The 15,687-nt window shown below is 46.4% G+C and overlaps 1 protein-coding gene across 2 annotated transcripts in view; it reads right to left on the reverse strand.

Annotated features, from left to right (window-relative positions):
- The window catches only part of SAAL1 (serum amyloid A like 1), a 305,196-nt gene that overhangs the window by 78,399 nt on the left and 211,110 nt on the right, over nucleotides 1-15,687 (reverse strand). The window lies entirely within an intron of this gene.

Here is a 15,687-nt window from a genome sequence, read left to right on the forward strand (position 1 = left end):
GAACGGACTCTGCCAAGCATCCGCCATCTGACAACATACTAGCTGACCCAAATGTCTTCAGTTGTTAGTGAAACTCATTCAGGGGTGGCGGACACCCCTCTACCTCACATGGCTACAGCTGCAGTGAAAGCACGATCAGAAATGCTGCGGGTGCTAATTTGGTGGCTGCTGCAAGGTCTGCTGATTGCATCTGCCAGTTAAGGGGGGAGGTCTGGGTGCCGTTGAGAAGGCTATGGCAGGTGCCCGTGGAGGAGGACTTGTTGAGCCCACGCCAGACCCTTGGCAGTGAGCCACGGGATCCTGGTAGTCGATGAAGGAAAAGCGGGTCTGCCACCCACGGCCGGGGAAACCGCTGGGAGAGGCACCCAGGGTGGTCAGGAGATGTATACCGACTGGGACCTCCCGGGGCCATTTTGACTGCTGGGAATCTAGACAGACCGTTCAAAGATCTCCGTACAACTCCCACACCCCTGGTCTGGACACAGGCCGTCTATTGAGGCACGATACTTGGACTCGTACGCAGACTTTGATTTGGGCCTACTGACATAAGAGAATGCACAACACCCAACAAAGGCTGCAATGGGTGGCTGCTTCTGGTAGGATCCGCCACTGACCTGAAGGGAGTGAGGAGGAATTAGATCTCCTGAACAAGCTACTTGAATCAGAGCCCAGAATGTATCCCTGAATGCAGACACTCTATATATACTTATGCTGACTGTCATGGTAGCTGGGAAAGGGGGGTGGGGAGGAGGGGTGGATCCTTCCACCAGGAGATGCTGCAGACCCTTTGGGAATGCCCTATTGACTATCAACTGTAGTGCTGCACGTCATCAGCTGTGGCTTGACTGAGGGGTAGAACTTTAAACCTGGTGGCACGCTTGCTCCACTTGAAAGGTAGGCCCGGCATAACCGAGACACTGGAAAGGGGTCAGGGGAGATATTCTCAGCCCTGCCACAACACAACCACCATTGACTGTTAAGCAAAAACACACCAACTGTGTCTGACAGCTTATCTAGCATTGTGTGCTGAGTGGTGGCCAGCCCACTCCTGGTCCTGAGACACTCGCTCAAACTCCTGTGCTGTCGGCTGCCCATCTCACGACATTCGCCCTAGACTGCACAGTGGGAAAGACACAATCACATGCCCCCCCACCGGCACCAGAATACGATTGGCAAGTATAACAAAGCAATGGCAAGTACTGAATCATCAGGAAGACAAGCTCCACCTGATGGACCCCACAGATATCACCCGAGAGATTATTGCAGTCTATATGCACTACACGTACCACCCTTGAGGCCCAGATCGAGGTGTGGGACTTAAGTGCCAAGATCTCCGAAAGACAACTGACCGCGTAACAGAGGTAGAGACTGAAATCTCCACAGTGGTGGACACAGAGCACACTCTAAGCTTAGATGTAGCATGTCTGAAAGGAATGGTACATCGTCTAGAACAACATGTTGAGAACACAGAAGGCAGATCAAGAAAAAACAACTTCCACGTCATAGGTGTGACAGAGGGCATGTAAGGGACAAACCTGGAGGGCTTTTTGCACTTCTGGCTGTGCACCTGTATGCCTGATGGTACTCTATCTACATGATTAGTTATTAAACGGACACACCAATCCCTGGCAGCGTGATCTCCCACTGGAGCGCCACCAAGACCTATTATAGCACATTTTCTAAACTACAGTGACAGAGACGCAATACTTCGTCAATCACACCTTGCACAAGATCTGCATGTCTCCTTCTCAATGGTCAGCATCTTCCTGGATTATACAATACAGGTACAACAAATGAGAGGATCCTTCATGGCTGTAAATCAAATGTTGAAAACAATGCAGAGTACCTACATGCTCCTCTTCCCAGTGACATTTAAGGTCATTAACAAAACTATACTTTTGGGAAAAACCACGACACATGGGACTGGCTTCAATTGTGAAACTTTTGTGAATTAAGACTGGACGGCTCCCTTTCATGCCCACCAACCCCCTGCCGCCTGAACAGATGAGCAAACTTTGGCCCTCTGTGAGGACTGTCCCTGGGGAGTTGAAGGGGGTCACTGACAGGGGACTAAAAACAGATAAGAATGTAGCTCATAAAGCAAATGAGGGATGGCCTGCCATTGAACAAGAAGACAATGGGAGAGAAAGATCCTCAACTTTAGAAACTCTTACTGGTTCACTATTGCAATATGTGAAGTTTATGCCATTTGTTAAGCATATGCAAGCCCAAATAATCAACTATTTTCAAATAAATACTTGCTTCAAGACCTCTCTGATAACATTCTGGAAAGGTCTGAATTTGCTACTACGGGGGGGAAGGGCATATCTTATCAATCCAAGGCTAACAGACAGAAGAAGAAATAGGTGGCTCAATTGGAGGCTACTATAGGTGGGCTGGAGTGGGCTCAGATGGAGCAGGATTATGAAACGAAGCAACACCTCAAACTTCTACGTCAACTCTAAAGCAGAAGTTGATAGACTCCGCCACCTTAGGGTGTATGGCTCCGCACTAGAAGCTTTATGACTTTGGCGATAAAGCCAGGAAATTGTTATATTGGCTACCCAACAGGGACTTGGAAGTGAGATTGGTACCTAGCTTTAATGCCTCAACAGGTCGAATCCTTATTGACCCAGACAATATTGGAAAGGAATTTGCCTCTTATTATAGTTCTCTGCATGCAGCTAGACCGCCTACCCTGGCCGAATGCGATAGTACCATCATAAAGGATCTATTGTTCCCCAGACTCGGACTTTAGATTGAAAACCCTAGAGGCACCTCTGAGCAAGGACGAAAACTGTAGGCAATCAATGATCTATCATCGGGGAGGCCACCAGTGGGCGCAGGTTATGGTGGATGAGTCCCTCTCTTCTCGATTAACATATGGAAGGGAACAAGACAGGGGTGGGTGGCCCTCTCCTGCCTCTCTTCTATGCTTTGAAGGTCAAGCCGCAGGCGGAGTAGATACGCAAGGACGAGATGTTAAGGGTGTTCAAAGGGGTAACTTATAGAAGGCAGGCTATTTTTATATGCCGATAAGATTTCAATCTAAGATTTCAATCTATATACAAAACCCTGAGTCAGCAATGCCAAGACTAATGCAATTACAGATATACTGAGGCCTCCAGCCTAACTGTTAACTGAAACTTACCACTTCCAGTTGTGGGTGCACATGGTAAGCTGGGGACATATGCTGGTCTGCAACTTACCACAGACCAATTTAAATACCTGGGTATACGGGACTCATAGACCTGGTATTTGAAAATAGCCCCACTCTTTGCTAAGATTGCTAAGGAGATGAAGGCACAGAGCTCACTTGCCATCTTTGTAGAGGACAGAGGAACCCGGTTTAAAATGAACTCTCTCTCCAGTATCCAGCCTGCTGTGTTTTCAAAATGACCACACACCATCCCAATGACGTCTTTGCAGTCGCCTCATTCTGTAATTTCGAGTTTTCTCTGGGCAGGGAAACAATATAGAATAAATAGTGTTTAGGTAATATGTGCTATATCCATACAAAGGGGTCTCGGGCTGACATGAATCTATATTACAGTGCTGCGCCTAATTAAAGTGCTGCCTCCTAATGCTTTATGTTGATCGTGATGACCCCTATAATGGCTCGGTAGTTGAGGGACTGTATTTACAGAATTGGAGTGCTGCATCTATTCTGCGGTCAAGACAAATGGGCAGACGTCCCTTATGTTATTATAACTGGATTAAAATGTTGGCACGTTGCCGTCTGGTGGATCAGGTGGGCGGGAGTCCTGACTGCAAAGACCCAATTGGGGCTTGGTGCTTGCATCAAAAACACGGGAAAACTGCCAGGCTTCCCTGAATGGAACATCAAAGTTGGGTGACATCTGGGAAGAAGATCAATTTCATTCATTTACATATCTAACGGAAACATATGACATGCCAAAGACATAATTCTACATATACCTGTAAATCCGCCACACATTGGAAGCCCAGTTCAGGGGCATCACAGCCCTTACCATTCACAAACCATAGGTTGAATCTAGAATTACAATGGAGTTGCTAGAGGATAAGAGCATATCCATAAATTATCGCGCACTGGTTACAAACACCCGGGGACCCCTCCTACACCTACGACAATGATCGTCCCAGGATGTGGGGCAGTTGGATTAAGTGGACAGGCCAGAGTGAAGATGGCCCGAAGGTCCTCCAGTGTTCATCGCATTCCTCATATTCAGCTGAAATATTGTCACAGCTTGTACAACTGCCCACCTAGGCTTAACAGAATGAAGCAAGGACTGGATCTGTGCTGTCTCAGAAATGGAGGAAGAGAAGGACACATTTTACCACACAGTAATGGACTGCCCTGTTATACATTGATACTGGTCCCACATACATGAAACACTGTCCAAGGTGGAGGCAAGGCAGATTATCTTTAATCCCAAAAATGGCTCTCTCCTGGGACTTATGGACACCAGATTATTTCTGGCACTGGTCTTATTGATAGCCAAAAGGGACACTGCTCCTCGCTGGCAATCCAACAGGGCCCCTCGACTAAGGATGGGACTCGAGGCATAGACTCCTGTGCCCATTTGGAAGAATACATTTATAGATCAAAGGGGAGCTTGCACTAATATCATAAGCAATGAACTATGTGGTGAAACCATCACTATTAGGACTACATATATGTATGAAAATGTAATTGTGATTGCTCAGCGATCACTCTTGATGATCCAGCTCAGATATTTGACGTTTGCTGTAAATTGTCTAATTGCTATAACATCAACTAAAAAAGAGTGGTAAAAAATGTCAAACACACATTTTTTGCTCTTGTGAGATAGGAAGCTTTGTAAACCTGGACATTTCAACATTCCCATGAGGTAGATGTCTGAAGAAATCCAGAGACAGTAAGATTCACAGATATTAAGATTGGCTACACAATGTGTACATTATCAGTAACCTTCATTAAAAATGCATGTCTAACATTTCCCTATAATCCCTTCAATTTAAATCAGCTTCTTCTGAAAACAGGATCTCTAGGATTACACAGAGCATAACACTGAGAAGACTGTGCCTGAAACATGTTTTTTAGATTACATTTCTGAACTAAATTATGAATCTAAAATGTCTTGGAAGTAGCTATTTAGGGGAATACAAAGCGGGCACAAGGTTGCCCCAGCTATTAAAGAGCAAGACCAGCTTATAATACACAGGTACATATATTATTTCATGTTAATCCTGAAAAACAGTCAAAATCCAAATGAAATCCTATCAGCATTATCCTACGTTCCTACATCATTTCAATTATACTGGAAAGAGTATCCTATTTGGATTTTAGATAGTTATTAGATTTGAGTGGAAAGGAAAAGCACATCATAACTTCAAGTCAACTTTACATATTTTTTACTGAAATATACAGCCTACTTCTGTGTCCCTTTAAAAGTGTCATTTTAGAAACAGATGAGTGCCAACTTAGGCAACAAAGGATGCCCAGGAAATGGAAACTGTAGGAGACCCAGTGAATGTGTGAGAAGACCAATGATTTACGCTGGTCAGTTGGAACTTCTTTCTGTGCTGTGCATGTTCTATAGAAGTTTCTTGCCTTCAAGCCTGTATTAGGACAATCTGAAGAAATCTGATATGAATACTAACAGTGTGTTTAGTTTTTTTTTCTCCATACGTTTCCATATAAAAAGCAAGGTGTAACTCGGATAACTTAATTATTATTTCACACAATCATGAGACAAAACATACTTTTCTTATTAAGTGTCCAGGTATTTATTTGTTCCCCGCAGCCCCTAGAAGATTGGTGACACTGATCATAAATGGGATTTCCATAAAAGAGCTAAAGCAGTTATGTGTTATCTACATTTTTAAAATTACATTTGAATAGCACTGAAAACAGTCAGTAACCCTTCCTTGGATAAATAATTACAATGCAGTATCTTATTCCCATTCCACGAATTACAAAGATGGATTTTGGCCTGGTGGTCCAGATGTAAAACAAAGCGAGTGAGCACATTTAAAAAAAAAAAAAATAGCATTATTCCATGTTCCATATCTCTGTTGGGAAACTAATTAGTGAATTATAAAAACATGAAACACCCACAAATCCTAGTCAGGTATTATACATGCTTTGAACTCTCAGAATTATTTTGAAAATGTGTGACCGAAAACAATGAACGTCTTTTGTAATGTGTGGTAGAATATAAGGAAAAAACCATTGTCTGAAAAGAATGGGCTACCACCAATCTAGAACACTTTAAATTTCCAAAATACTTTTTGACTTGGCATATTAAATATTCTGGAAGCAGGGCTCACAAAAAAGGAGTCCAGGGAAGGAATATTAAAAAATTATCTTGATTTAAAGAACTCAAATTTGCAACAATAGCTATAATCCTAAAATTTCAACTGAGAACATATTTCACCATGGTTGAGTTGATAAACGGCAATAACAAATATAAATTGGCTACTAATCACATTTAAACACAATGTACTTGCAACACAAATATGTTTGCACAAGCCTGATGGTGCCGATTGCAAAGCTACTCTAGCAGTGAATTACACTGTTTTTGCAAAGTCAAGGTAGGGGTGGATATCAATGGCACTTTGCTGCCAGGCACTACTCGTAGGTTCTGACACTGAACAGAGAAGAAGCTGTGGTAGGAGGTCCTTGGTGCATACTGTCACTTTAATGCTTTACTGCCGGATACCCAAAGCTGCTCCAGCCATTGCTGATGCATACAATCTTTGTGTATTTGATGGTGTTTAAGACTAGATTAGGGAAAATCAGAATGGCTAGTAGCAACTTAAAATCAGTGTTTTACCACTAAGGATGCAAGTTACTCTGGCAACAGTTTACACAATTTATTCCCAAGTCGGAACCCTCACCTTTATGTCTTCTCCTATTGTCTATTTCTCGACCATGCACCGTATTCCTCTTGTCTTTCCCTTACATTTGTAATGATCAAGATTATTTAGTTTGGGGGGGGCGTGGCTAGCCGACAACCAAGATGTCCGCTCTGGGGTAGAGCTCCGGTCGGCCGCCGGCTAATTCCCCACAGAAATCCGTGACACAGATCCGTCTGTCCAGAATCACAGAGGTTGGAAAAGCGCCTCGAGCCACAGATCACCCGGATTCCGTGGCCGCGAGGGCGGGCCTGGCGGTGAAGGCGCGTGGCCTGTGCTGCGGCTGGGAAGCACGCTGGGAGCCGTCGGCCTGAGAGGCGGCTTGAAACTGCCAGATTTCCTTGCCGTGGGGAGGCACGGCCTGGACACGTCTGGAGGCGCCGGGAACCTCTGAGCTGTGCTCCGGTCTGCCGGTGAGTAGCGTCAGCCCGGGGCGCCCTGCTTAAAGCACCTGGGCTGCGTGGATTGCATGGGACACTGCTGTCTGAGAGATCCGAGCGCCGAGTGAGGGCTTGGGGACGTCCTTTACAGCTTTGTGAACCCGCTTGCTAGTGGGGATAATCTGGGGACCCATGGATGCCTAGAAGCCAGTGAGGCTGGCTCTCCTGGACTGGATCTCCTCCCCCCCCTCCCTTTCTTTTCTCCAGCTGTAGGTCTGTCACTACAGGGATTGGGGGTTCAACTCATCAACAGCAGGCAGTAACGCTCCTTGAACTTCCCTATGTGCTGATGCCGGGGCGGCATTGACCCTGAGAAGTAACTCAGCGAGACCCAGGTTGCGCCGCTATGCTCTTCACCAGACGCCATTTTGGGACACGCACGCAGTAAAGACAAGTGCCCAGCAGCTGTAAGACGTTCTGTGGTTGTGCTCACGAGCCCCCTGGATACCCTTGACTTTGCGGTTTTCTGCTCGAGGTGGAGGAGCAGGACACAATGGCCACATCTAGGGGTCCCAAGCCATCCACTCTACAAAAGCTGTCTAAATATGCCAACTCCAAGTCAGGAGCCTTGGAGGTGACGCAACTGGAGGAAGGTACGAAACGGCAGTCAACTGATGAAGGCCCGACACTGGCGGACATAATGGAGGCGGTGCAGGGGGTCTGCACGGCGCTGGAGCTTAAAATTGATACTGTCTCCATAGATGTCAACTTTATCCGTACTGATCTGAGAAAAATGGGGGACCGAGTCAAGACAAACGAAGGGTCCATCGCTGCACTTACGACCTCCACCATACGCCTGGAGTCAGTGGTCCAGACTTTGCAAGCCCAGGCTTCTGACCTCAAAGCCCGGTTAGAAGATTATGAAGGGCGCGCAAGGAGAAACAACGTCCGCATTTTAGGTGCTCCCGAACGGGGGGAGGAGCGGGCTACTGATCTTTTTGTGGAAGACTTAATCCAAAATCATTTGCAACCACGGTCCCTTTCCAACTATTTCTCCGTCGAACGTGCCAACAGAGTGCCGGGGAACCCTCCAAAGCCGGGCGCTTCCCCTCGTCCCATCTTGGCGCGAATCTTCAATTTTCGGGACCGCGACGTTATCCTTCAGGCCACTAAGAATGGTCCACCCTTAAAATACAAGAATTCCAGCATAACATTTTTTCCAGACTTCACTCATAAGGTGCAGTTGAAACTTCGCTCCTTCCTGGAAGTCAAACGTGCTCTTCGGGGGCACAATCTGAAGTACGCCATGCTCTTCCCGGCAAAGATCCGGGTGCAGGTGGACGGCAAGTCACTGTTCTTCCCCGGAAGAGACCTGGGACTGGCTAGAGAGGTGGAGATCAGCTTCGGACCAGGACGCTGTCTCCCGACCACACACAAGACACCAAACGTCCTCCAGGGAGACTTAGTTGAACTCGGATGGTGCAGGTAGCAATGTAATCAACGACTATTGGGACTCATTTCTTGTATTTTGTAAGTGACTGACATTCTTTGAGCCTCTGGGTCATATTCCTGGGGTGCGGTGGTAGAGATGCGTTTGTTAAGTGTACACTGGGTTATGTCTATTTGTCTTTGGGTAATCATTTTTGGTACACCTTTAGTCCACTCGAACAGACTCTTGGATTGAATGGGACTGATAGGATGTGGTTTACTGAGGTGCTCGAGATCATAGACTCCTACTTAAAGTTGCTTGCTCTTTAGAGTTAGATTCTGGGCAGATATATGTTTTTTTGGGAGAAGAGGGTCGAATCTTGGGACACGTTGGTTAGGTAGCGTTCACCTTTATCGGGTTCTTTATGGGTATCCAAGCGCTCTGCAAATTGGGGTGGTGGGCAGTTCTGCGTCCACGTTACAGGGAGGCAAGGTTGGGGGGTGGGGGGGGGATACCCAGGGCATTCTACATTGGGGGTTGTTTGGTGTTTGTTTTAAGCAATATGTCTGTGATGCTCATGTACATGTATACGATGGTAGCTGATGCATATGGCGACTCTATTTATACGTCCTGGTTTAATGCCCTAGTGTGTAATGTGCTTCGTTGGGCCCGGTGGGATGTGGGGCTCATGTTCCAAGATCCTAATGGGTGACACTCCTACATTCTCCACTCCCCGGAGTCGAATCAAACTGATTACCTGGAATGTTAATGGTTTAGGGGATCGGATCAAAAGGGGGTTAAGTCTTACAGTATTTGAAGCGGCACTCCCCAGACCTTATATTGCTTCAGGAGACACACATACAGGGCACCACCTATAAGGCACTGAACCGCTGGGGCTACAAACTGCTTGCTCATGCGGGTTACATTAGAGGATCCAGGGGGGTGGGTATCCTTGCACGGTCTTCCCTTCCCTTTCAGGTTAAGAAAGTCACACAAGACCCGGATGGACTATTTGTCACTATCTCCGGGGATTTGGAGAATCGATTGCTCAATGTGACCTCCCTGTATATTCGCCCTAAACTATACTTTGCCACTTTGACTGCTTTGGGGTCGCACCTGTTTTACTTACTTGATGGAGACACCTTATTGTGGGGGGACTGTAACGCCGCCATGATCGGAGACCTAGAACGTTTGCCTTCTTGCCGATCTGAGCCACAGGGGAAACTGCTCTCGGAATTTTTATCGGCTTTTGGACTGATTGACCTGTGGCGTACTATCCACCCCATAGATCAGGAGTATACCGTTCTGTCCGGAGTCCATTGGAGTCTGTCCCGTATTGATTATCTTTTCTGCCAAGCTTCCCAGCTTTCCATGTTCGGCGACATTTTCTTTTCACCCAGGGGTATATCCGACCATTCCCCGATCCTAGCACATTATGGTGGTGCTCCTCCCCGTGCACATCGAGAGATGGCCACTAACCCTTGGTACCTCAAAGTTCCGGATAAACGAGAGAAGCTGATAAAGGCCACGTCCGACTATTTTGCAGAAAATGAGGGCTCCGTCAATTCAGATGTGGGAGGCATATAAGACGGTGATTCGTGGGTATGGGGTGGCAGGCCACCACAAGGAGAAACGTAAGCGGTTAGAAGATATTGAATCAGAGGTGGCTAATCTTGAACGTGATCTAATTACATCTGCTTCCCCCGATATTTCGCATAGGCTTGCGGTGAAGCAGAAGGAATACCACAATATCGCTAGTGAGGCAGCCCGGGCACACTACCGTTCGACCCAATATAGGGTATATGAAATAGGGGATAAAGCCAGTAAGTTATTGGCATGGCTAGACAGGCGAGAAGCAGCCAATAGGTGGGTGGCTGAAATTGCATCTCCGGATGGTGAGAGACGTAGCAACCGCGACAGAATTGCGGAGACTTTCGCCAATCATTTTGAAAGCCTAAACGTCCCTACGTCTACGTCTACCCAGGAGGAGGCCGCCGACTTACTTTCCACCCTCCCCCTACCGAGCTCAGACCCCCAGGATGCGGGGGAACTTGATGCACCCCTCGATTCTGAGGAGGTGTCGAAAGCTATTGTATATTGTATTGTATTGTATATAAAACTTATATAGAGCGAACTGTCACCCTACGGGTATCCTGGTGCTTTGACTTAGAAGATATCCAACCACGAGAATAGACCAATTTATCAGTGGGAGGGCCTAATGTTCAGCCCTTGGGAACAGCCAAGTTTTCAAGCTTTTCCTAAAACAAGTCAGGGAGTTAGCCTGTCTAATATTCTAGGGCAGCTCGTTCTATAAAGCTATTGGGGCCTTGCGCTCTGAGAAGGCCATGGGACCCAGTGGCCTCCCAATTGAACTATACAAAGCAGCCTCACCGGTTATAGCCCTGTATCTCCTGCGAATGTACGATGAAAGTGTCAAACATGGGACCCTCCCCGAGACACAACGCTTTGCTAACATAGCAATTATATACAAGAAAGGGAAGCCCCGAGATCAATGTGGCTCCTATCGGCCGATTTCCCTTCTCGACCCTGAGGTCAAAATCCTGGCTAAACTTTTGGCTCTTCGCCTGTCACCCCACCTACATAAACCGATCCACCCGGACCAATCAGGCTTTATGCCAACCAAAAATATGGCACTCAATCTCCACCGCCTCTACGGAGTATTGGGCAGGGCCTCCACCATACACGAAGATGCGATAATTGTGTCCCTAGACGCTAAAATAGCATTTGATATGATGGAATGGCCCTTTTTATTTGCTTTTTTGGAGAGATATGGTTTTGGTTCAAGCTTCATGGCCTGGGTAAGTTTATTGTATTCCAAGCCCTTGGCCCGCGTTACAGTCAATGGGGGCAGGTCGGCAATTTTCAAACTGGGGAAGGGCACGAGGCAGGGCTGTCCCCTTTCGCCGCTGCTCTTTGCGTTATCGCTGGAGCCCTTAGCGGCGTGGATTAGATGGGACCCGTCCATCCGTGGATTGAATTGGGATCCCGACTGGTCGGATAGAATATCCCTCTATGCAGATGATATTCTTTTGTATTTAGCTAAGCCCTGGTTTTCGTTGCACTCGGTGCTCCATATCCTGGCCCTTTTCCGGAAATACTCGGGCTACACTATTAATTGGGACAAATCCTTGATATATGTCTTCAGTGGAAATCCTCCACGGCTCCCCCAGGGTTGTACGGCCGGTATTGTCACGGAGGGATTTTGTTATTTGGGTATCTATGCCACGACCGACTAGGATGCCTTCCATAGGAGAAATCTCATTCCTACCCTACATCGCCTTCGAGCAGATGTGCAACATTGGAGAGAGCTGCCATATACCCTACTGGGAAGAGCCGCCCTTTTTAAAACGATGGCACTCCTCCGCTTTCTGTACACCCTGCAGAATACACCCTAACCAATCTTGCCGCATTATTTTTTAACGATTGATTCAGAGGTCCGCGCTCCCTGTTATGGAATGGCGGCGCCCCCCGGATTGCATTGGATAAACTCCTATGTAGTTGGTATGATGGTGGTATTGCTCTCCCCGTAATTAAAACATACTACTGGGCCTCTCAGTTGGTGGTCCTCAATCACTTGGCCCATCGTCCTATGACGGATCCAGCGTACAGAATGGACCGTTTTAATATGAAGGCAGGTAATTATATGAGGGCACTATACGGCGTGCCCAAGCATGTACCTATATTTCCTCCCACCTCCACTACAGTTTCAATTTGGCATGCAGCTACCACCGCGCTGGGTTGGAAGGTAAAATCACACAAGTTACTCCATTATTGGAATCCTGTCACTTGGGGATGTTGTCAAACTATCCCAGTTTTGATAAATGGGACCTTATTGGTCTCTCTGCAGTCGGAGACATGTGGAGGAAGGGTATGGTGGTTTAATTTGCTGAATTACAAGCCAGATACCAGTTGCTTGAGGGGGAAACATTCCGCTACCTACAAGCGCGTAGCGCACTCACCAAAGCCATACCCAAAGGCTCTGATCTCCCCGTTTCATCACCTTTAGAAGATAGACTCCTAGACGACTACCTGCCGGATAAGGCTATTTCCTTAACTTATCGTAAGATACTCAATAATCTGTCAGAACCACTCGATAAAATTCGCAAGAAATGGGTGGCCGATTTAGGGGACATACCGGATGAGATTGGAGGGAGGCCCTGGCATCTACTAGGGAAGTGTGAAGGCTCCCAATAAGATGGCACCTCCGTCCCCAAAGTAGGTCAACAGCGGGCTCGGGAGAGCCGAGGTAGCCTTGGTGGCTCACCCCACAGGTACAGAAGACGAGCAAGAGCGCTCTTTCAACATAGTGGAGTCTCCCGGTAACATCTGTGACCTCGGCCCCTGAAAGGAAAGGTCAAACGGAAGGTTCAAAGCTGGAAGCCGCATTTGAGTGGCTTTAACCACAGACCTGGGCTAGAATGGATCCTGGCCCGCACAGCTGATTTTCACTGTGTTTAATTTTGGCATGACGGAGACAGTGAGTTTGGAGATCCAGACCCCAAAATAAAACAGTTTGACCATTGGTGTGGCTTGAATTTACCTTCCCCCGCAAGGTCACCACAATCTCAGCACTTAATATAGCCCTTTATAAAGTGACAGTAACCTCGGGAACAGAGTCACTTTTGAAAGTGTATCCTTGCTCTCCATTTTTGGCCATTTTATTTTAATCCATTTGCCCACCTGTACAATTGTTCTTTTGACAGCTTTTGGCACATCCTTCTTACCATTTCTCTCTTTCTCTCTCTTTCCACCCTTCCACCTCGCCTACTAGATCATCAACCTCTTCTCTTTTCTCATTAACCCACACCAGGTCCATCTCACTATTGGGAAGCCTGACCCCTAAACAGCTGAAAGGGACTAACGCCTGTAGAAGAATGTGAGGTGAAACGATATTCCAACACCATATTCCTAAATTCACACTCCCAATTCACTCTACTTACCACAGCTTGTTGTAAACTCTCCTTATGCCCTTTTATAAACCTCTCAACAAGATTACTTTATGGATGGTACGGAGCTACACTTTTCTGTTTTATGCCTCTTGCCATCAAGAGCTCCCCCACCACACTAGAGGTGAACTGCACCCCATTATCTGTGAGTCCACTATTTTGATTTCAGGACAACGCCAGAACATGTCAATGCAGACCAGGACATATCTATCACACGTCTTAATCTTCACAGGACCAAGAATGTCCAACGCTCTATCTGCCCACGGGCCAGATGCTTGTTTTCTCAAGAACATAGGCTCTGTCCTTTACTTCAACATCTCATCACAGGCCACACACTATAAACAATTTCTCACCTCTCTTTCAACCATCAAGTCCTTCGCCGGCCACAAAAAGCCCTCTATGACCCTTTCTTTGGATTTGGCTACCCCATTGTGACTGGCATATGCATTATCCACCAACTTCTTTCTCAAATTATTCAGAGATACCAACTTACTTCCTCGCATCAACAAACCATCAACAACAATCAAGTCGTTCTTCACCAGTCAGGATTCTCACATTCATTCTTACCCCAACAGCCACCAGAAATCATCCTCATTACTTTCTGCAACACTGTCATCCATTAATTGTTTCCTTCACTCTTCTTCCCGTATGATACCATCAGTTATTAAACATTTACCTCCTCTTCAAAAGTGAAGAAATAGAAGAAAATAAATTTGCATTTTTTCTCTATTTCTTTATAAGCAATAGCGGCACCCGTGCTTTAGCTTAAGATGTTAAAAGCTGAAGGGCGGGTGCAGCCATTATAACAAAATTTCATAAATAGAAAGAAAAAAAAACATGCAGCCGCGTTTAGCGCTGCAAGTAACAAAAGAAAGGCGCGACCAGCATTATATCAGCTGAAGCGTGCCGCGCTGGTTACATGAGAAAAAAAAAAGCGTTGCGGGAGAGCGTGTCCTGCCTGCAACGGCAGTCAAGAGAAAGACATTTAACAAAATAGTACTGAGTTACAACACATGTAACGGGGGTGTCCTCATGGGAGATGACAAGAGAAAAGGCGGTACTAGGGAGGGACTACTAAGCCTATTGACCAATGAAATGCCAACATTTACAAAGGACAGTGACAGGAGCCAATACAGCATGTCTCGAAGAGACAGCACAAGTGCTGCCTAGGCAAGACCTGAAAATGTGATGGTGGGCTACCAAGACCCACATTCCACTGTCACAGTCAATGGCAGAAGATCTACGTAATTCCATCTATGGAGGGAAACAAGGTAGGGGGTGCCCACTCTTCCCCCCCCCCCTGCTCTTTGCCCTGACTACAGAGTTGTTTGCTGTGAAAATTAAGAGCAGAATAACGTATACAGGGCATTTCATTCAAGGGCAAAAATCATAGGACCACTCTTTTTGCTGAGGACATGCTCCTCTCACTTATCTCACCAAGAAGTTCACTAACCTATGTACAAAGCCACTTATTAAAGTTTGAAACGGTTTCCGGTTTCAAGATTAACGCCACTAAATCAGAGATCCTGAATTTCCTACTTTCCCAGGCAAAGGTTCTAGCCTTTCAACACTGCACACATTTTAAATGGACAACTAAATATTTGGCAATTTACATCACACCGGACATTTACAATCTCCACAAAGCCAACTACCCGCCACTGCTACAGTCCATAAAGGCAGACCTCATGAGTTGACCTTCTCTATTTCTATTGTGGCTGGATAGGATTAAGACGATAAAAAGGAATATTCTACCCAGAATACAATACCTTTTCCAGGACCTTCCTATCTCAATTCCTCCAGACTATTTGCATCATTAAAAAACGCACTCCTGCATTTTGATGGGAGGAGGTAAGGCCTTGCTAAGCAAGTAAAATACTACACGGTTCACAGGGTGAGAGCGGATTAGCATTCCCAGAGCTGTCCCTATATTATAGAGCCGTACAGCTGAGGGTTCTTCCGGACTAGTCCCTGCACATTTCTGATCAATATTGGCTCCATATGGATAGAGCAACTTCTAGAGGGATGTTTT

This window comes from Triturus cristatus, chromosome 3_2, assembly GCF_964204655.1.
Source record: "Triturus cristatus chromosome 3_2, aTriCri1.1, whole genome shotgun sequence".
NCBI lineage: Eukaryota > Metazoa > Chordata > Amphibia > Caudata > Salamandridae > Triturus > Triturus cristatus.